The sequence below is a fragment of the Felis catus genome, chromosome A1, assembly GCF_018350175.1.
Source record: "Felis catus isolate Fca126 chromosome A1, F.catus_Fca126_mat1.0, whole genome shotgun sequence".
In the NCBI taxonomy this organism is placed as follows: Eukaryota; Metazoa; Chordata; class Mammalia; order Carnivora; family Felidae; genus Felis; species Felis catus.
Window position 1 is genome coordinate 124895480 of NC_058368.1, and position 21352 is coordinate 124916831.

Here is a 21352-nt window from a genome sequence, read left to right on the forward strand (position 1 = left end):
AAGTCACTTGTTTTCCAGTTATCTAAAGACATAAAAAAGTATATATGTTAAAATTCACAAAAATTCTAAACAGGGGTGCTTGGGTGGCTCAGTTGGTTAAGCATCTGACTTTTGGTTTCAGCTCAGGTCATGATCTCAAGGTTTGTGAGTTTGAGCCCCACATCAGGCTCTGTGCTGATGACAGTGTGGAGGCTGCTTGGGATTCTCTCTCTGTCCCTTTCTCTCTGCCCCTCCCCTTTCTTGCTCTCTCTCTCAAAATGAATAAACTTAAAAAAATCTAAATAGGTCAATATACTGATTTTTAAAAAGAAATTCACCAAAGGAATCATACACAATAGTATAGTAGGAAATACCACTTGGGACCTTTTTTGTCTTTTTCTTTTCTTTTCTTTTTTTTTTTTTAAGACTATGGTTTGGTAAATCCAAGAACACTATCAATCTGTCAATTAATCAGTGTTATTGAGTACCTATTACATGAAAAGAATCATGATATTGTTGTATGAACTATAAAAGAGCATGAAGTGTAAGTTTTGCCTTTAAGAGATTTATAATTTGGTCAGGAAGAAAAGATTTAAGTACATTGAAACATAAATTACAATATATGAAAATAACATGAAAGCAGACAGAGGCAGTTTATGGCCAGTGGTCCAATCAGTGGTATAAACTCCAAATAAAAGTAATGCGTTAGTAAATGGAAGAAATCATTATACAACAAAATTTTGTATGTGAACATGTTGTTATTTAGCCAAGAAACACTGAAGGACAGGCAAGTCACAGATCAGTTAGGCAAGAGGGTTGGTTCCCTTGCTCCAATGTTGAAACAAACCGTCAGGTCAAAACTATTTGCAGATAAAGGGGAGGGCTAGTGGGTCAATCTCAGGAAGACCAAAAACATCTACCACTTGGAATATTGGAAATATGGTGCCATTAAACTCAATTCTTAAAATTCTCTTTTCTCTTTTTTAAACACAGTTGTAGAGGGCTGAGTTCATCACACACCTTGGTTCATGCCCAATATCGTGCACCAGGCAATGTCCCTTGCTCATTTTGTTTTAGTTTATTTATTTATTCCCTCTTGTCTCCATGTTTCACTCCCTTTTCCCTTTTCCCTCATAGAAAATATTTGACATATTTGACCTGTTTAACGTGTATGGTCACATTTGCTGGTGTTCTTACAAAATGGATATTATTCTTTTGTCTGCATGTATTTGTTACAGCTTTATCAAGATATAATTCACATACCATAAAATTCACCCATTTAAAGGGTACAGCTATATGGTTTTTAGTATCCTCATAGAGTTGTGCAACCATCACTACAATAAATTTTACACCAGTTTTATCGTCCTCAAAAGAAACTCTGCACCCATTAAAGAAGTAATCCTCATCCCCTTCTGCCCAGCCCCTGGCATCCACTCATCAGCTTTCTTTCTCTACAGATTTGCCTCTTCTAGACATTTCATATAAGTGGAATCATAAAAATGTGTAGACATTCATGTAAGTGGAATTAAAATGTGTGGCCGTTTGTGTCTGGCTTCTCTCACTAAGCATAATGTTTTCAAGGTTTATCCATGTTGTAACACAAATCAGTACTCCATTCCTTTTTTATGGCTGGCTAATATTTCATTGTATGGTCATATTTTGTTTTAGCCATTCATCAGTTGATGAACATTTGGGCTCTTACAAATAATACTGCTATGATCACCCATGTACAAGTCTTTCTGTAGACTATGTTTTTGGTTCTTTCAGATATACAACTGGGAGTGGAATTGCAGGGTCGTATGGTAACTCCATGTGTAACATTCTGAGGAGTTGCCACACTTTCAGGGTGGCTGCTCCATTTTACATTTGCACAGCAATGTCTCCACAATCTCACCAACACTTGCCATTTTCTGTCGTTTTTATTAATAACCATCAGTAGGTAATAAGTGGTATTTCATTGTGCTTTTTTTAAAAAAAAAAAAAGATTTTATTTTTAAGTAATCTCTACACCCAGCATGGGGCACACACTCACAACCCCGAGGTCAAGAATCGCATGCCCTAATGTCTGAGCCAGACAAACACCTCCTCACTGTGCTTTTTATTTGTCTTTTCCTCATAGTTACTGTTAGGCATCTTTTCATGTGCTCAGTAACCACTTGTATATCTTCCTTGGAGAAATGTTTATTCCAATCCTTAGCCTCTTTCCAAATTGGGTTGTCTTTTTATTATTGTGCTGTAAAAATTCTTTACATATTCTAGATACAAGTTCCTTCTCGGGGCTGTCCCTTCAATTTCTTGATAGTATCCTGTGAAACAAAAAGGTTATTCATTTTTATAAAGTCTAATTTGTCTGTTTCTTCCTTTGCTGCTTGTGCTTTCGGTGTGATATCTAAGAAAACGATTATGAAATACAAGATCACAAAGATTTACTCCTACGGTATCTTCCAAAAGTTTTATAATTCTACCCTTTACATTTGGCCTTTGATCCATTTTGGGTAATTTTTGTATCTGCTGTGAGGTTTGGATCCAACTTCATTCTTCACATGTGGCTGTCTGGATTATCTCCACTGACCTATATGTCTGTTCCATATACCAGTACCATAATATCTTGATTATTGTTGCTTTATGGTTAGTTTTGAAACCAGAAGGCAGGAGTCTTTCAATTTTGTTCTTTTTCAAGATTGTTTTGGTGCATATATTTTTAAATTTATAGCATGTTTCATTTTTATCCACATATCCTTTTTATAGCTGATTTTGAAACAAAGTCCTAATGATAATTCCATGTAAAACTGCTTTTTCCTCTTTATGGAGGTGCTCTGTCCTTCCCTTCTCTGGGTTGATTAAAAGTCAAGGCTCCTCTGGTTCAAACTGACTGAGGCAGTTTCCAAACAAAGCCCTTCTGTGAGGTTGGCAATTCTTCCTTCTTCCTCAAAGTTCCTCAGACCAGGTCTCATCTCTTTGTATTGTTGTTGTTGTTTTTAACTCTTGAGACTTTTTGAACAACTGCTCTATCTCTGATGATTCCAGTTGAGCTGCTCAAATTGAAACCGAGTGAATGTCTTAATAATAGGCTTTGGGGGGTATATTTTTTAAAGCACGTGTATATAAAGCATTCACATAGAGATAAGCATAAGTCATAATAGTACAGGAGTGTAGATTTATTTTTAATTTATGCAAATGACATTGTGATAGATGTAGAAATATAGAGATATATCTTATTTTTTTCACATAAGTTTCTATACACAACCTTCATAATTGACAAAATGTAAACAAAATGGTTTCACTCCCTCACCAGAATAGAGTATAAATTTTAATTTAAAAGTTTTTTTAATGTTTTATTTATTTTTGAGAGAGAGAGAGAGAAAATGAGTGGGAGAAGGGCAGAGAGAGAAAGAGATAGGGGATCCAAAGCAGGCTTGGTGCTTGAACTCACAAACTGTGAGATCATGACTTGAACGAAAGTCGGAAGATCAACCAACTGTGCCACCCACATGCCCCATAAATTTTAATTTAAAAACAAACAAACAGGGGCACCTGGGTGGCTAAGTCAGTTAAGCATCAGACTCTTGATTTCAGTTCAGGTTATGATCACATGATTCCTGGGATCCAGCCCTGTGTAGGCAGAACCTGCTTGGGATTCTCTCTCTCCTCTCTCTCTGTCCCTCTCCCTGCTCACATTCTCTCTCTCTCTCTCAACATAAATAAACACTTTAAAAAAAAAATACCCTCCCTTACCAGGCATTAAGCCAGCTCTGTTGGCTTTTTTTTTTTTTAACATTTATTTACTTCTGAGAGAGAGAGAGAGACAAATCACAAGCAGGGGAGGGGCATAGAAAGAGGCAGACACAGAATCTGAAGCAGTCTCCAAGCTCCAGCACAAAGCCTGAAGCAGGGCTTGAACTCACAGACCATGAGACCATGACCTGAGCTGAAGTTGGATGCTTAACCAACTGAGCCCCACAAATGTGCTGAAATTTATCAGAAAATTCATCGCAGCTATGTCACCATATGAGCCACCCACATGGCCAGGGGCATAAGGGACAGAGGTATCTAAATTGTGAGATGTGTAATAACCAACATTGATAATTTGACAAGTCTAGCAAATCTCTAGCTGCAGGACTATAGCAAAGCTTTAAGGACACTAGAATGTGGGAAAAGTCCCCAGTAAAGCAATGAAGTAATGGGTCAGTGAATAAATCACTTGTGGAATCGATTTTTGGTGAACTAGCTTGTGGCAAATTCACTCATTATCAATGAATTGACTTTTGCTGCATGGGCCTGATGCAACACGTAGAACTGGAATGTATAAATGTAGGTTAGGTCCCACAGTCTCCACCACAATGATCTTGAATCCTACTTTACTGCAACCTGTGGTAAGGAATACACTTTGCAGCAAGACTATATGCACACACATGCATACACACAACACACACAAAAGATTCACATTGCCTTCACTCCAGGCAATGCACTCTGATATTTTCTATCCTATTTATTTTATTTTTTTTAAATAATAGTTACAACCCAATAACGTGATTTCTTAATCATTTAATTGGTTTTGACCTGCCGTTTAGAAAACCTTGTAACAGAAAACCTGTTGTAATTTTGAATCTATAGTACAAGGTTAATAGTCCCATAGCACCAAACTAACATGGTTAATACTGTTTTGGAGAAAATAATGGATATGGTTCCAACTGAGTGTTCCAGGATACAATTCCCCACTGCAAAGGAACATTCTATCTACTCTAAATCCTATCGTGGGACCATAGGGAGACCTTGAAGCTCCACATTGCTGTTGTGGCTGCTCTGGCCTGATGGGTCACCGAGGAGCTAATTAAAAGGCTGAGGGGAGAGAAATGCCTTGGTCACCAGATGCCTCACTAATGGAGCCCTTTCTTTTCCTCTACCAAACCTGTTTCACTTTGCACTGCCAAAACTGGCTGGCTATCTGCTGTCCATAGGAATTGCTCTTTCCCTTGCTCTGCTAAAACAAACACCATCTCAACCTTTTCACTTCTTCTGTCCTGCAATCAAGTCAGCAACCATATGAGGTTTCCTAAAGGGTAGAGTGCTGGCAATGAGAATGCACTTATTGGGTAGAAAAGCCTCATGCCTTTTCTTTCTCCCTTGGGCTGGGTAAGAAAAAACAGAATTGCACATAGATTCTTGTGGTGAGTTTTCAAGTGCAGCAGCGTTGATTTACCATCATTTTAAGAAAAAACAGACTTGGGTTGCTCTGATGGGGCCTTCATGTCATCTGCCTGAAACCAATATTTTATGATACTATTTCTAATTCGGTGACATATGAATATTAGAGGGGAAAATGATAAAAACATACGCCATGTGCTATTGTATAATGTCTCATCATTTAGCCATGAATTTAAACAAATTACATGCTGATTATACTTCAAGTGTAAAATGCTGAGGGCCTCTTCTGCCCTTTTGAGTTCAATTAAATTTTTAATTACTTGGTAAAGGGAAGCACTTCAGGAAAGAGAGGTGACATTTCACCCAAAAGCTTTTGTAAAATTAAGAGTTGAAGAACAATGATATTTTTATCTGCTATTGTTCACTGATGACCAGCCAGTCTATTTGTTTGTCTGTTTTTGTATTTAACCATCTCCATATGTCCATCCCCAATGGACTTGTATCAGCCATGCTGGATGCTGATAGGAAAGATTAGAATCAAAGATGAAGAATAAATAATACTTCACCTATTTTCAGGTTTTTCAAATTTCTGGGACTCATCCTTTGTCGCTGGAGCTTTCCATATTGAAGTCAACCCAAAACTTAATTTAGGGAGAATGTTTGATTAGCATTCCTTCAGTTATGAGGCCTTTACAAAGCACAGTGTTTTCTTGGCATCTTTGTTAGATTTATTTTCTTCCTTATCCGTGTGAGCATCTTTAGAAGAAGATGATGAAAGAACTGAACTTTGAAATGGACTTACTGAGAAGGTAAATGTGAAGCACTCAATTTGAAAAACTGAGAAAATACAAAACTGAGAGTGTTATATGAGTATTTGAGGATTCTGAAAGCCTAGGGTGTGTGTTGGATAATTCTACCGAAATGCCTAAGAATCTGTTTTGGAATTCCAGGCCTACATTGGAGAGGCTGATAACTCAGTGAGTTAGAACATAATGCTAATGAGCTGAGATGACAATCATGGTCCTTGTTTGAGTTACTGGGAGTCATTAAAAGAAATTTTGTTACTTTTACCCCCCACTAAACTTCTAACCCCAGTGACCTGCTGGAAAATTTTCTGCTACTGCTCAAAATAGGACTGGTTGAGGACTATGAGTGATTATACTATCGTTACTCAGAAAACCTTCAAGTGCCTGGTACCTGATAGGCACTTGATAAACATTTGTTGACTGATTAGAGATGTCTGATTGTTACACAAAGAATACATTTATTCTTCCTGGAAGCAGTGATGTATAATGGGAAGAAGACCAAACTTAGAGTTAGCAGCCTATCCTGCCAATTTTCCAGCTAAGTGATTTGCAGCAGGATTAAAAAAACAAACAAACAAAAAAAACAAAAACAAAAAAACTCCCTATGGCTCCATTTCCAAGTCTGTACAACGGGGAAACTTTGTCTCCAAAACGACCTGTGGAAGAATTACGTGGGTAACAGTATGCAAGAACACCTGACAGACTGGAGCCCTTATCAAATGTTGGATGAATCAAATCCTAAATTTTCTGTTGTCGTGAATGAGTTTGTCTTCAATTTTAGTCTTTCCACCAATAATTTTAATCTATTTATTTTGTTCTCTGGATTATGTAGTATTCTTCCTCCCTTAAAAATAATCAACTCATTTTTGGCAAAGTACAGATGGAAGCAAAAATAATAGGAATATTAAATATTACAATGCCAATAGAAGGGATTAAGACCAACTTTGAGGTATTAGTAAGACCACAGAGTACCGCCAGGCTCCTGAGTGTATGTGGGTAAAGGAGGTAGGGAATCCAATAGTAACTTCCCTGGGTAAGTACAACTGCAGCATTTCAGAGAGAACTCAGTCGATTATGATGTTATGCCATCCTCTGGTCAATGATGGCCTCTTGGCAGTTACCTAAGCTGATGCTATTGTTGTTGATTAGACTAATATGAAGAGTTATGACAGCTGCTGGGGTACTTTGCTTCAAATAAAATGAAAATAGAATCCAAGGAAAGAGAAAAAGATACAACTGAAGGAGCCAAAAATCACCTGAGTTAGAAGAGGCCATTTTGAACATATGCTCAGCTTCTAAGGAGGCTGACAACTCCAGTATGAGACAGGCCAGGCTGTTCGGGAGCTGTCCCTTGTCCTCTGCCAGACGTGATGATCAGTAACTGTCACATGAATAGGCAGAGCTGGGCCCGGCCCTGAAACTGCAGTGAGGAGCACTGGCCCAGCCAACAAGGCTGCAAAGCAGTTGGAGAATAGAAAAATGCTAATGTTCTTGGTTTCCTCAACCCTCAATACACAATCTAAGTTCCAACGTATGGTCAACTGTTTCAGAAAGGTAAAGAATTGCTTTTAGGAAAATCTGGCCATTTGAAAATCAGCTTAGAAAAGTTCTTATAGTTCAGAAGCTTTTTAAAGTTTATTTATTTATTTTGAGAGAGAGAGAGACCTGGGGAGGAGCAGGGAGAGAGAGAGGGAGGGACAGAGAGGATCCCAAGAGGATCCACGCTGTCAGCACAGAGTCCAACATACCAGGAGATCATAACCTGAGGGGAAATCAAGAGTTGGATGCTTAACTGACTGAGCCACCCAGGCACCCCTATTTCAAAAGCTTTTGATGTCAATGATATTTCTGTATAATTTTCATCACTGATCATTTTAATATTTGAATTTTTTTTTTTTAAACCTAGCTCTTCGGATTTCTTCAATTCACGTTGCAATATCCTATTTCTAAAGAAGGACATGAATCTTAAAACGTAATTTTGAGACCCTATGCAATATGAAAAGTGGTTTAAAATAAGATGAAAAAGGGGCACCTGGATGTCTCAGTCAGTTAAGAATCCAATTCTTGATTTTGGCTCAGGTCATGATCTCACGGTTCATGAGTTCGAGGCCTGAGTCAAGCTCTGTGCTGACAGTGAGGAGCCTGCTTGGGATTCTTACTCTCTTGGGGCACCTGGGTGGCTCAGACAAGGATCTGACTTCGGATCAGGTCATGATCTCACAGCTTGTGAGTTTGAACCGCAGGTAGGGCTCTATACTCACAGCTCAGAGCCTGGAGACTTCTTTGGATTCTGTGTGTCCCTCTCTATCTCTGCCCCTCCCCCACTCACACTCTCTATCTCTCTGTCTCTCTGTCTCTCTGTCTCAAAAGTGAATAAACCTTATGGGGCGCCTGGGTGGCGCAGTCAGTTAAGCGTCCCACTTCAGCCAGGTCACGATCTCGCGGTCCGTGAGTTCGAGCCCCGTGTCGGGCTCTGGGCTGATGGCTCAGAGCCTGGAGCCTGTTTCCGATTCTGTGTCTCCCTCTCTCTCTGCCCCTCCCCCGTTCATGCTCTGTCTCTCTCTGTCCCAAAAATAAATAAAAAAAAAACGTTGAAAAAAATTTAAAAAAAAAAAAGTGAATAAACCTTAAAAATTTTTTTAAAAAAAGATTCTTACTCTCTTTCTTTCTCTGCCCCTCCCTCACTCTCTCTCTCTCAAAAATAAACATCTAAAAATTAATAAATAAAACAAAATGAAATGAAATGAAAAGTTTGTTTCCATGGTCTGACCCTGCCTAGTCCAGTGTTTTCTTATCTTAAGTTGGCATTCTAATGTTTTCATATATACTGGTAAGCTATAACAACAATGCCCACCCACTTTACACTGATAAAGAAGATAGTTCTGTGATTTTTGCCACCCTTTGGAGTACTTCTCAAAGAAAAGCCGTTGTTAGTTTACCTTTGCCTCTCTCAGACTGGGATATGACCCGACTTGCTTTATAGTCTGCAAGTTGAGGAGAGTAAATGCTTCTGCTTAGCTTCCTCATCTGCCATGTTTTCCTACAGCTTGGCCCAGCAGATTCTCTGCCAAAAATCATCTGAAGCAACAGATGTATACTGCAATTGTCAATAAATATGTGTGAAGGGGAGGGCGCTCTAGAGAGATGGGCTGTGTTTTAGAGTTGTTGATACAATGACACTTTCTCATCTTAGAAATTATTTTTCTTTGTAATTTAATTAAAGCTGGAAGTCAGTGATAGGTGTCCTCTTAAGAAATGCAGAGAGGTACTATGGGGCGCCTGGGTGGCGCAGTCGGTTAAGCGTCCGACTTCAGCCAGGTCACGATCTCGCGGTCCGTGAGTTCGAGCCCCGCGACAGGCTCTGGGCTGATGGCTCAGAGCCTGGAGCCTGTTTCCGATTCTGTGTCTCCCTCTCTCTCTGCCCCTCCCCCGTTCATGCTCTGTCTCTCTCTGTCCCAAAAAAATAAATAAACTTGAAAAAAAAATTAAAAAAAAAAAAAAAAGAAATGCAGAGAGGTACTAAACTTAAGTCCAAAAGTGAAGATTGTTTCCCCCATCATGTGAGTTGTATTTCTTTTTTACTTTTTTTTAAGCTAGCAAAAAACACTTTATTTAGTTACTTACTGTGCTGAAAAATATGCTGTGTCCACAGCATACACTGAATATATTGCGAGGATTACTCTTCAGTGTTGTAATTTCAGACTGGAGTGCAAAGGCTTCATAACCAACCAACTCAGTTTTAGCACTAAAGTTTGGGGAAAATAAGTCAATAAATTTTATGTTTCCAAAAGAAAACCTGGCATTCTAGCATTTAATTTCACCCTGACTATTCCTCTACCTAAAATTTAAACTTCATAATGTATATAAATTAGTGCCCTTGTTATAGAAACACCTTTATTTTCAAAAGTTAGGAAAGTTATAGGAGTCTAATGAAAACTTAGCCAAAGCAAAATCACTGGTAATAAGGCATACTTTTTTGGGAAAGATTTATTCCTTCATATTTGTATGTATTATTTAAATTTATTATTGAAGAAAGATCCATGTCTGTTATAAGGTGTATAAACAACATAGAAGTAAAAAGTGAAAATTCCTTCACCCAACTCCCAAGAGTTAGTATTAACTATCTTACATGTATTTGAAATATATAAAAATTTGTCACATTAGCATTATATATAACATATATAAAATAAGTATAGACTTTACAAAAATGTAATTGTATTATAATCTGCTGCTTGCTTTTCCACTTTACTACACTTTAGACATCTTTCTTTGTCAGTACAAGAAATAAGTAGAACAAGCTATTTCACTCTTCCCTGTGACTAAATATTCATTTAAGTAGCATAATTTTTAACAATCTAACCACTACTAATGGGATCAAGTTTACTGTTACTCTTTCATGACTATCAACACTGCTCTGTAGAATAGAAATCAAAGCAAGGGCACCTGGTTGGCTCAGTTGGTTAAGCACCTGACTCTTGATTTTGACTCAGGTCATGATCTCACAGTGCATGAGTTCGAGCCCCACAACAGGCTCTGTGCACTGGCAGTGTGGAGCCTGCTTGTGATTCTCCCTCTCTCTCTCTCTCTCTCCCTTTCTCTCTCTCTGCCCCTCCCCTGCTCACTAGCTCTCTCTCCAAACAAATAAATAAACATAAAAAAAAAAGAAATCAAAGCATAGTTTTGTTTAAATTTTTAAAAGCAATTTCACATTGCCCTCTTTGGTTCTGTATTCGATACCTCTTGTGTCCACCTGCATCTTGCACATCTTTTATTTCCATTATTGCTGCAGCTTTGTGCTGCTGTCTGCAGCACGACAGCATCTCACTCCAGCCTGACCTCATTATCTCTCACTTCTCCTCAGGGTCTATCAGGCTGTCTGACCGATGCCTGGGGACACTAATCAGCTTTCACCAGTGCGTACACCTTGAAATACGAAAGGCTAACACTTCTTGGTGTGACTCTTATCCAATGAGGACAGGAGCTGGTGGGTAAATGCTCCCCTCCCCTCTCCCATTCTTTAGGTGGGCAATTATGAGTCACAATTCACACAACCCTTCAGAAGGTCCCTGAGAGATCCAGCCCTTGACTGCCTACAAGGGTGGTGACCAACTGGAAAAAGCTCCCCGTGGTTGGGCTTTACCGTTCCCTTTTCATTCCCCCACTCCTATTCCATGGTCTCAGGCTCTGCTTTTGGGGGGATCTCAGTTAAGACAGGTACAGATTAAACCCGACCAAAGATGACTGTTTCTTCTCATCCTCAGCCACATCAGGCATTGTCCACCTTTTTAAACGTTGTCAGTCTTACAGGAAATAAATAAATCTCACTGTTTTAATTTGCAAGTCTGAATAATAGTAAGTTACATATTTAAAAAAAACAAACTTTAAAACATCAGCAAGTAAACCATGATCAAGAGTCTGTCATTTCTTCCAACATTAAAACCCTAAGGAAAAATACTTTGTTGCCTTTTTCCCCCAGATGAAGGTAGTACTTTCTGATTTTCACACAGTAACTGACACCACAAAGATAATAACAAGGATACAACATGACCAGAAGTCTTTTCTTACTGTCTTACAGACCTTGACATATTAAGATAGGACTAGCAAATGATGGCTACATAATCTGAACTGGGTCCTTTGTCCACATGTGTCACACTCTGACAAAATGCTATTTGCTAATAATTCCTATGGTGTAAACACACCTATCCATCCATAAAATGTTAGAGCTGAAATAGACATTAAATTCCATCTTGTTCAGTGTCCTTACTTTGAAAATGGGGACACTAAAACCCAGGGAAGAGAAGTGACTAAATGACTCACCCAATATGACACAGACGGAGAGAGCAGTAATCTGGGACTCCTGACTCTGGGTTCGGTGTTTTTCTTAATAAATTATGTTCTCCTTTCAGAAACTAATTATTTGGCTTCTCCAAAATGTCCTCAGCCCTTGTGTCTGGTAAGAGCCCATTTACTCTTGAAATATAATAAGATAAATAATGCTATTCATAATTTCACCATAGAGACATTACAAAGGACTACAGGTTTCCTCTCTAAAAGTAGAGCTTTCCTATGAAAACTTTGTAAGCCAAAATGGCATAAAGCAAAGAAGCACTTAAAATTAATTTATATGGGTGGGAATGCAAGCTGGTGCAGCGTCTCTGGAAAACAGTATGGAGCTTCCTCAAAAAAACTAAAAATAGGGGCGCCTGGGTGGCTTAGTCGGTTGAGCTCCAACTTTCGCTCAGGTCACGATCTCGCAGTCCGTGAGTTCGAGCCCCGCATTGGGCCCCTGCGCTGACAGCTCAGAGCCCGAGCCTGTTTCAGATTCTGTGTCTCCCTCTCTCTGACCCTCCCCCGTTCATGCTCTGTCTCTCTCTGTCTCAAAAATAAATAAATGTTAAAAAAAAAAATTAAAAAAAAAAAACAAACAAAAACTAAAAATAGAACTACCCTACGACCCAGCAATTGCACTACTAGGCATTTATCCAAGGGATACAGGTGTGTTGTTTTGAAGGGACACATGCACCCCAATGTTTATCGCAGCACTATCAACAATAGCCAAAGTATGGAAAAAGCCCAAATGTCCATTAATGGATGAATGGATAAAGAAGATGTGGTATATATATATATATATATATATATATGTATATATATATATATATATATATATATATGTGTATATATATATATATATACACATATATATATATACCACATATATATATACCACATATATATATATATATATACCACACACACACACACACACACACACACACACACACACACACAAACGGAGTATTACTTGGCAATCCAAAAGAATGAAATCTTGCCATTTGCAACTATGTGGATGGACCTGGAGGGTATTATGCTAAATGAAATTAGTCAGTCAGAGAAAGGCAAATATCATATGACTTCACTCATAAGAGAACTTTAAGAGACAAAACAGATGAACATGAGGGAAGGGAAACAAAAATAATATAAAAACAGGGAAGGAGACAAAACAGAAGAGACTCATAAATATGGAGAACAAACTGATGGTTACTGGAGGGGTTGTGGGAGTGGGGATGGGCTAAATGGGTAAGGGGCATTTAGGAATCTACTCCTGAAATCATTGTTGCACTATATGTTAAGTAATTTGGATGTAAATTACTAAAAAATTTTTAAATAAAAAAATTATTAAAAAATACAGGAAACAACAATGTTGGCAAGAAAATGGAGAATATGGAAAAAAATAGATTTATATAGAAAAGTTTTTGAGCATTCCCAGACCCCCTGCAAAAACAAAACAAAACAAAACAAAACTCTCAGCCTTTTCTGATACCATAGGACATATCTTGCTAATGGATGCCAAAATAAATCGAGATAAAGCACAGATGCTCACAGACAGAGTTCAAAGCTATGGCAGCTTGATGCTGAGTGTGGTTCCTGAGTTCATATTTCTTTTGGTTAGCAAAAACAGGAACCAATGCAAGTCTTTCATAAAAGCAAAGAGGAAAACTTTCAAAAAGCTGGGGATACCAATGTTTTTAAAGAGAAATATCTAGGGAGGTTATAGCTTTTTAATGGTGACCTCATGAAAGAGCTTTCTAATGGCTCCACAATTACAACTGCAAATCCTAGAATATTCAGATCCTGGCATACATCACTATTCAAAGGTGACATACAATATGAGGTCAAGACAAGAATCTAAAATTAAAACCAAAATAAGACAAAACTGACAGTTGCTAGTGAAAAATCAGTATCAATGAATAAAGGCATTAGAGACTTTAAATTTATTAGAAGGCTACAGCTACTAGCAGTGTGAAGAGAGCCTGGATATCTACATCTCACAAGACTACATTCCTGAATTAATTTTGTCTCTTTGGTTATGTTAGAGATTTACCTTAAGTTTTCATATGTATAGTTTGCATTTTTTATGATAAAAATTTATTTAAAATAATGAAAATTTTAAAAAGTCCACAGAGGTGATTTATGTATTTAGGACAATTAATTGAGTTTTAAATGCATACTTTTAATTCCTATTATGGCTAATTAACCCTTACATTCTGCTGAGTTGGGTTTACCCATATATTATTTCAGTACAGGGAACTGCTAATATTTGTGGAGCACCTGCTAAGCTCTATGCACTTTACATAATTTCAACTTTATTTATCGCTAGTCCCTGTCCTAGTTTGAGTTGCCCTAAAACCAGACCTTTAGACAGGATTCTAACGCAAATAGTTGTTTGAGAGGGGAAGGCAGGGGAGTAGAGACCTGGGACAGGAAAGGCAGCTAATAAAGTTTGTATTTCCAAGCTAGCTACCACTATGAGTAACTGGAGATCAGTCCTGCTGGGGAAAAAATCTGGAAATTATTGCCAACCACACTCCTGAATGATCCCACCCTAAGGGTAAGACATTCTGGTATGTTGGTCAGTGTTTAACAAACAGCTCTGGTAGACGATGGGAGAGTTCTTTTTTTTTTTTTTTTTTTAAGTTTAAGAAAGAGAGCATGGTGGGGGTGGGGGGCAGGGAGAGAGGGAGAGTGAGAATTTCAAGCTGTCAGTACAGAACCCATGTGGGATCACGACCTGAGCCAAGATCAAGAGTCAGACGCCCAACCTACTGGACCACCCATGCCCCCCAAGTTCTGATTTGTAGCATTTGGGATGTGCACTATAGGTTCTTACAAATGTGTGCAAAGCATCTGTAGTACACCACTGTAACCCTTGTCATTGGTTAAAGACTAATCTGAATCAGGGAGCAGGGTCCACTTCCAGCAGGCTATATAGTCAGCAAAGTGAGCATTAGAGGCCAGAGAGATGTAGTTGGTGGCATGGAAATGTGGTAACGGTAGGAGGAGAAGGGGAGGCTCCAACAGAAAATCCCCATGTTAATGATGACTAAAGTATGTACAACTTGTCAAAGGTCATGTCACTAATAATGGAAGAACTGAGATTCCAACACCAACTTAGCTGATACTGAAGCCCTCTTGTATCTGTGTATTGCCGCTTCTCCTAAAGCAAGTGGTATCTACAATGCATTAGTGAACAAAGAAAATTATATTGTATTATTTATGGTAGATTAAATTACCATAACAACTAAATCTAAATAAGTAACGGCATAAAACGATAAATTGTTATCCCTGGGAATGAATTCAGGTTTTCTAGAAGGGCTGTCCTCTACCTAGTCACTTAAAGACCCTTTTTATTCTGTGACTCTGACATCCCATGGGGGTATTGTAGTTATCAGTACCCAGCCAGGGCCATTTCTTTAAACCATGGTTCCCATTCTATTGGAGAAACAACTCACATGGCCATATGTAACTGCAGGGATGGCTGGGAAAGAGTCCCTCACTGGGCAGCTGTTTCCCAGCTACAGCTATACAGGGTGATGTGAGGAACAGTTATTTGTCACTGGAGCTCAGGCCTCAGGATAGAGTAAATGGTGAGACCAAAATGATTAATGGTGGAAAGTATGAAGGAGGAGATAGATTGAGAGTTCCAGGAGGGTAGAAAGCATGTCTACTTTGATCCTATGATATTCTTGGGCCTTGCATGGTATCTAACACATAGGAGTTAATGCACTTAGGGGTGCCTAAGTAGCTCAGTCAGTTAAGCGTTGATCTTGGTTTCACCTCAGGTCATGATCTTGCAGTTTAGTGAAATGAGCCACGCCGTGGGCTCTGCACTGACAGTGTGGAGCCTGCTTGGGATTCTCTCTCTCCTTGTTTCTCTGCCCTCCCCCACTCACGATGTCTCTGTGTCTCTCAAAAATAAATAAAATAAATAAAACACTAAAACTACAAATCTTTTTTTTAAAAAGGAGTTAATGCACTTAACATTTGTTGAATGAATGAAAGAAGGAATTTGGATTCTATGCTCTATATAATGTGGAACCATTAAAGAGTTTAAGGAGAAGGGACAGAATCAGAACTGTAGTTTAGTAAGATAACTGACAATAGCACCTGAAATTTATTTGAAAGGTTAACTACTGGAAGTAGAAAATAATTTACTTAGTTATATGTTACTAATTTCCATCTGTTGTGACTTTTTCTTTACAGAACATATAAATGTGGATTTATTTTATTTTTTTATTTTTTAAAATTTACATCCAAATTAGTTAGCATATAGTGAAACAATGATTTCGGGAGTAGATTCCTTAATGTCCCTTACCCATTTAGCCCATCCCCCCTCCCACAACCCCTCCAGTAACCCTCACTTTGTTCTCCATGTTTACGAGTCTCTTCTGTTTTCTCCCCCTCCCTGTTTTTATATCATTTTTGTTTCCCTTCCCTTATGTTCATCTGTTTTGTCTCTTAAAGTCCTCATATGAGTGAAGTCATATGATATTTGTCTTTCTCTGACCAACTAATATCACTTAGCATAATTTTTTTTTATTATATACCAATCTGGCCTCACCAGGGATTTAATAATCCATAAAACTCATAAGTGTTAGGTACAATGGCACTGGGACTGTGCAGTGCAATGCACTAGCCGCTAGCTACACGGGCTTTTTGAGCACTTGAATTATAGCTAGTCCAAAATGATGTTTAAGATGCTCTGAAGTATAAAATACACATCAGATTTGAGAAATCTAGTACAAAAACAAATGGTAAAAGTTATCATTAGTAATATTCTATGTATTGGTTAAATATTGAAAGAGTAACACCTTATATATATTACGTAAAATAACACATTATTGTAATTAATTTCACTTGTTTCTTTTAATTTTTTTTTAATGTGGCTACTAGAAAATTTTAAATTACATATATGACTTGGCATTTGTGGCTTGCGTTATATTTTATTAGACAGCACTGCTCTAGTAGATATCAATTTTGTATGCCTATTTAGCAGTTTTCGTCCCAAAATAATGCAAATCAATTGCAAAGTGAAGGTGCAAATGTTGCAAAAGATGCAGAAGTTAACTAACCCATCGGAAGTGGCAGTGAACTTCTTAGCTCACATGTAAAGCCTTACCAGTGTAGGATTCAGCAGAGTTGAACCAGCAGACCACAAAGGAAGAGAAAAGGAACAGGGACAACAATTCAAAGAAAGCAACTGAATATTACAGGAGGACCTTGAGAAAATGTATGAAGTCTTCAAATATTTTTTGCAAAACTAATAGTCATAAATAAACCACAAAGGTCAAATGAAAAAAGAATATCTCATCATACATCAAAAACAATAACCAATATAGCTCAAAGAATTCAAAGAATCAGTGGTGTTGCAAATGTAGTATAATTTTCCTAACTGTGAGATAGATTAGTTTCATAAGTTGTAGTTTTATTTTTAAATAGGAAAACCCATGGGGCGCCTGGGTGGCGCAGTCGGTTAAGCGTCCAACTTCAGCCAGGTCACGATCTCGCGGTCCGTGAGTTCGAGCCCCACGTCAGGCTCTGGGCTGATGGCTCAGAGCCTGGAGCCTGTTTCCGATTCTGTGTCTCCCTCTCTCTCTGGCCCTCCCCCGTTCATGCTCTGTCTCTCTCTGTCCCAAAAATAAATAAATGTTGAAAAAAAAATTTAAAAAAAAAATAGGAAAACCCATATTATCTGTTTTTCATTATTTACTACAAAATTTAGTGTCTGATTTTAAGTACATGCAAATTTATGTAAAATATTTAGATGGCTGGTTAATAAAAAGGAATCATAAAAATGTATATGTTTATCTTTATAAGATACATATATCTTAATATCTTACTGTTTAAAGTTTATTTATTTATTTTGAGAGAGAGAGAGAGAGCTGGGGAGAGGCAGAGAGAGAGGGAGAAAGAGAATCCCAAGCAGGCTCCACCCTGCTGGCAGAGAGCTCAATGCTGAACTTGAACTCACAAACCGTAAGATCATGACCTGAAGAGTCAAATGCTTAACTAAGCCACCCAGGCACCCCTTAAATATCTTATTTTAGCTTAAACATAAATAACAGTATTTTATTTTGTATGATTTGGGATTTCTTAACCAGTACGTGGCTGTGGGGCCCTGGTTTGTTGAGTGTGGGTTCACTATTTAGAGTTCCATGTATCTATGTCACTTATCTCACTGCCTACAATTTTCACTTTTACTTTTTTAAAGCCAAGTGAGAACTGATAGATACCTGCTTTTCCAATCTTTTACAGTTAACACATCCACTACTAATTTCATAAAGACTTTTTTCAGGGTCTTACCTTCTTGCATTTTCCAAAGCATTTAACTTAGTTTTCATTGGAACAACGTTCCTTTTGCATTTGTATACCCATGTTTTATTAACAATCAATTTGACAGTATTTAAATTTCATAAGGACACTTATAGCAGTATAATCAGGTTTGGGAACAAGTATGACAGATTTTCTTCGGGCCCACAACTCACCTGGAAGGAGAAGCATACAGGCACCATGAGCATTCGTTGTGCTCTGGCATCCCTTTGAAAATGTCCTTTTAGGGAGCCAGTTATCCCATAAATGACAAGATTTCCTCACTTGGAACATCTGGAAACAACTGGGAAGTATGGTATCTGGAAAGAACATGGAGAAACCAAATTCTAGCCCAGCTCTCCTGAAAGTACTCTGTACTAAATATATAAATATATATAAACCTCATAGAACACAAGCTTTTCGTTCTATGCTGCACATTATATTCTTGCTCTTTATGTCTACATAAAAATAGATCTTACAAAAAAAGTATGGAAACACACACACAGATCTGAAAATTCTCTCAGAGTCAGCCTGAAAAATAACTAATAAAAATATTTGCAGATGGGAATTTATTTAATTTTGTAAATAAGAAAAATAACAAACAATACCTCCAGAGAAGAGGAAAACTCCCTGCATATGCATAGTAGATGCTAGGTGCTCAATAAATATGTGATGAATGACATACAGGCTGAAATATTTCTGCCAGTGCATACTAAATCAGCTCATTCTGATGTCAGTGATATTTATGCACAATCAAGAAACACACCAATATTAAGCTAGATTCTCCAAATGAATGTGTGTAGCAACCAAAGTGTGATAAAGGTTACCAAAGTTGTCATGGGATAAGTGAAATCATTGCAATACTTCTATCTGGGAAAGCATAGAACTAAAGGACTTGGAAATAGTACCTGAAGTTTTCAATGCACAAGCAACCCTCGAAGAGACACAAGACTCCTTTATGTCATTAAAGTAATCAAATTAAGGCACTTCAACATCAGGATCCAACAGTACCAAAACCAGAGCTAGAGTCCTACCATGTTTAAGATTGAGAAACTACAGTAGCAATCCCATGGGTTAAATTGTCCTTAAAGAAGACTTTGTATTAACATATTGCAGACAAAGAACATCCTTTGCAGTCAAGCATGTCCTTTGCTTATTTCTCTCTCCTCCCCTCTCTAAAAAAAAAAAAAAAAAATCCATTTGTCAGTGCGTAATGACAACCCAAATATTTACATAAAAGATCAAGGGCAAAATTCCTCAAAGCACCAAAAACTAGGCAAAAGACCAGTACTTGGGTTTCTCGGTGGTGGTGTGTGGTGAATGGACGAGGTCAGAGAAGTGGGGCTAGTTGATAGTGTTGCATTTGCTACAAATAAAGAGTTTTACTGGAATCCTCTTCTACTTTGCTACTATGGCCAAACTTTAAAATTGGAATTATTTTGAAAGGCTAATTACAGGTAACTCTGTGTGTGTGTGTGTGTGTGTGTGTACACAATTTTAAGGTTTTTCTGTCTAAATAGGAAAGAGGATAGTTTATCCTTTCAATTTGGGATTTGGTGGGTGTGGCAATCTGGGAAGATCTGGGAAACAACTAGTGTTTAGTTTGGATGATACACCTGGCTACCATTAAAAGAGCATATAATTATAGCCTAAATGTAGACTTTAAATTTTAACAGATTTATCTAAACTTTCAAAATTTGTACCATTGACTGTAACTATCTAAAACCATCCTATGGCAGATGTTGCAGTAGTATTCAAAACTGGGCTAATTTACACTGCCATTTTAAAAATCCCTCCAATATCACCACACTCCTAAATTAACGTTTATTCTCGGGAATGGGGCTTTCATTTTTTCTAGTTTGGAGAAGTCAAATGAATTGTTTTGTAGACAGTTCAGACTTCTAATTCTATGAAGACTGACAAGACAGCGCTCTACTTTGTGTTAGTGAGGAACCCTCTCCCTCCCATCCCCCCACGCTATGTTTTAATTAACGTTTCACAAAAGAAATATAGAGGTGCAGGTCCCGGGTTGTGGGACGTTTCCCCTCACAAACATGCTCGAGGAAAAGAAGGGAGGGGAGAAATAAACGCCACACAGAAGATCTACTCGCCAGAAGAAAGGTCGAAAATCATTAACATGTAAATGGTACTTTTTCCATTCCAAGTCACCTTATCGCCGAGACTGCCCCAGGGACTGGAAGGGTTCGGAACGCCAAGTTAGGCAACTTGGGGACTGCAGGAGTCGGGGCGGAGGGAACCCAGACCGTGGCCAGACCCTCCTTGGAAGGACGTGCGGCTAGAGGCATCGGATTTAGAGGCGGGGCGGGGCGGGGCAGGGCCGGGGGGGAGAAGGAGGGACTGGCCGAGGATGATATTATCGAGCACTTTCCTGCACAGCCTAGCTTCCTTCCCCAAACTCGCTCTATGTGGTCCCGTAAACCACTGCCCTTCCCCAAAACAGCGGAAGAAAAAATAAAGATGTATAAGGGGACACGCGCCCTCCGTGTCTCTCTCTAGGTGAGAGGGGTATCCCAAATCGGTGATGTCAGGTCGTGAACAAGATATTCCAGGAAACGCTGAAGTTTTATTTGTAGTTCGTGTTGCGGGGGGTGGGGGAGGAGGACAAAGGAAGAGAAAAACGTTGAAAAAAAAAAAAAACTTATTCTTTTTGGTCCGCGGCTGCACGTCTGCTGAAAATTGAGTTTCTTTCGCTTTCCATCAAGCCGAGAACCCTGGCCGCCACCTGCGCGTCCCGCGCGGGGTGGGGGAGGGGGTTGGTCCTCGCCCGGGTTCCCCGACGACCACTGCAAAGGGCAGCGAAAATGACAAACCGCAAACTGTCTCGCCGGCATTCCCGTCAACGCACCACACACCTAAGTTCGAACTGAAACTCCCGTTGGCCGACCTCCCACCGAGCCAGGCCGAGATTGCGGCGGAGAGGAAGCTGCGCGCTGCCGCCACGGAGGCTCCTCCTCTCGCCGGTGCAGCCCGGGACTACCTGGCGGCTCGGGCAGGGGCGGGGGTTGGGTGCAGCACGCAAAGCTCAGGGCACCGTCGAGACTGCAACGTTCCAGCCCACTTCGCAGGCCAGCGCGGGACGCCGGGCGCACAGCCTATTCCTTCCACCTGCTCCATGCCGTACCCTCCCCCTTCCCTGGCCGTGCCCGGTGAGCCTGCCAGACCGTCCAGGCCAAGCACCCGGCGGGCCGTGCTCACGCAGTTGGCGCAGGCGGCCCTACGCTAGCGGCGCAGCGCCCGCCGGTCCGCCCGCCCCC

The 21352-nt window shown here is 39.2% G+C and overlaps 1 long non-coding RNA gene across 1 annotated transcript; it reads right to left on the reverse strand.

The window, feature by feature from the left end:
• Positions 1–1596: 1596 nt before the first annotated feature.
• LOC123386442 lies at positions 1597–21336 on the reverse strand. The gene is made up of 4 exons (XR_006600301.1): positions 20247–21336; positions 18254–18397; positions 9555–9675; positions 1597–3011 (listed from the first exon to the last, which is right to left on the reverse strand). It is a non-coding gene; the product is annotated as an uncharacterized LOC123386442 (long non-coding RNA).
• Between the last annotated feature and the right edge of the window lie 16 nt (positions 21337–21352).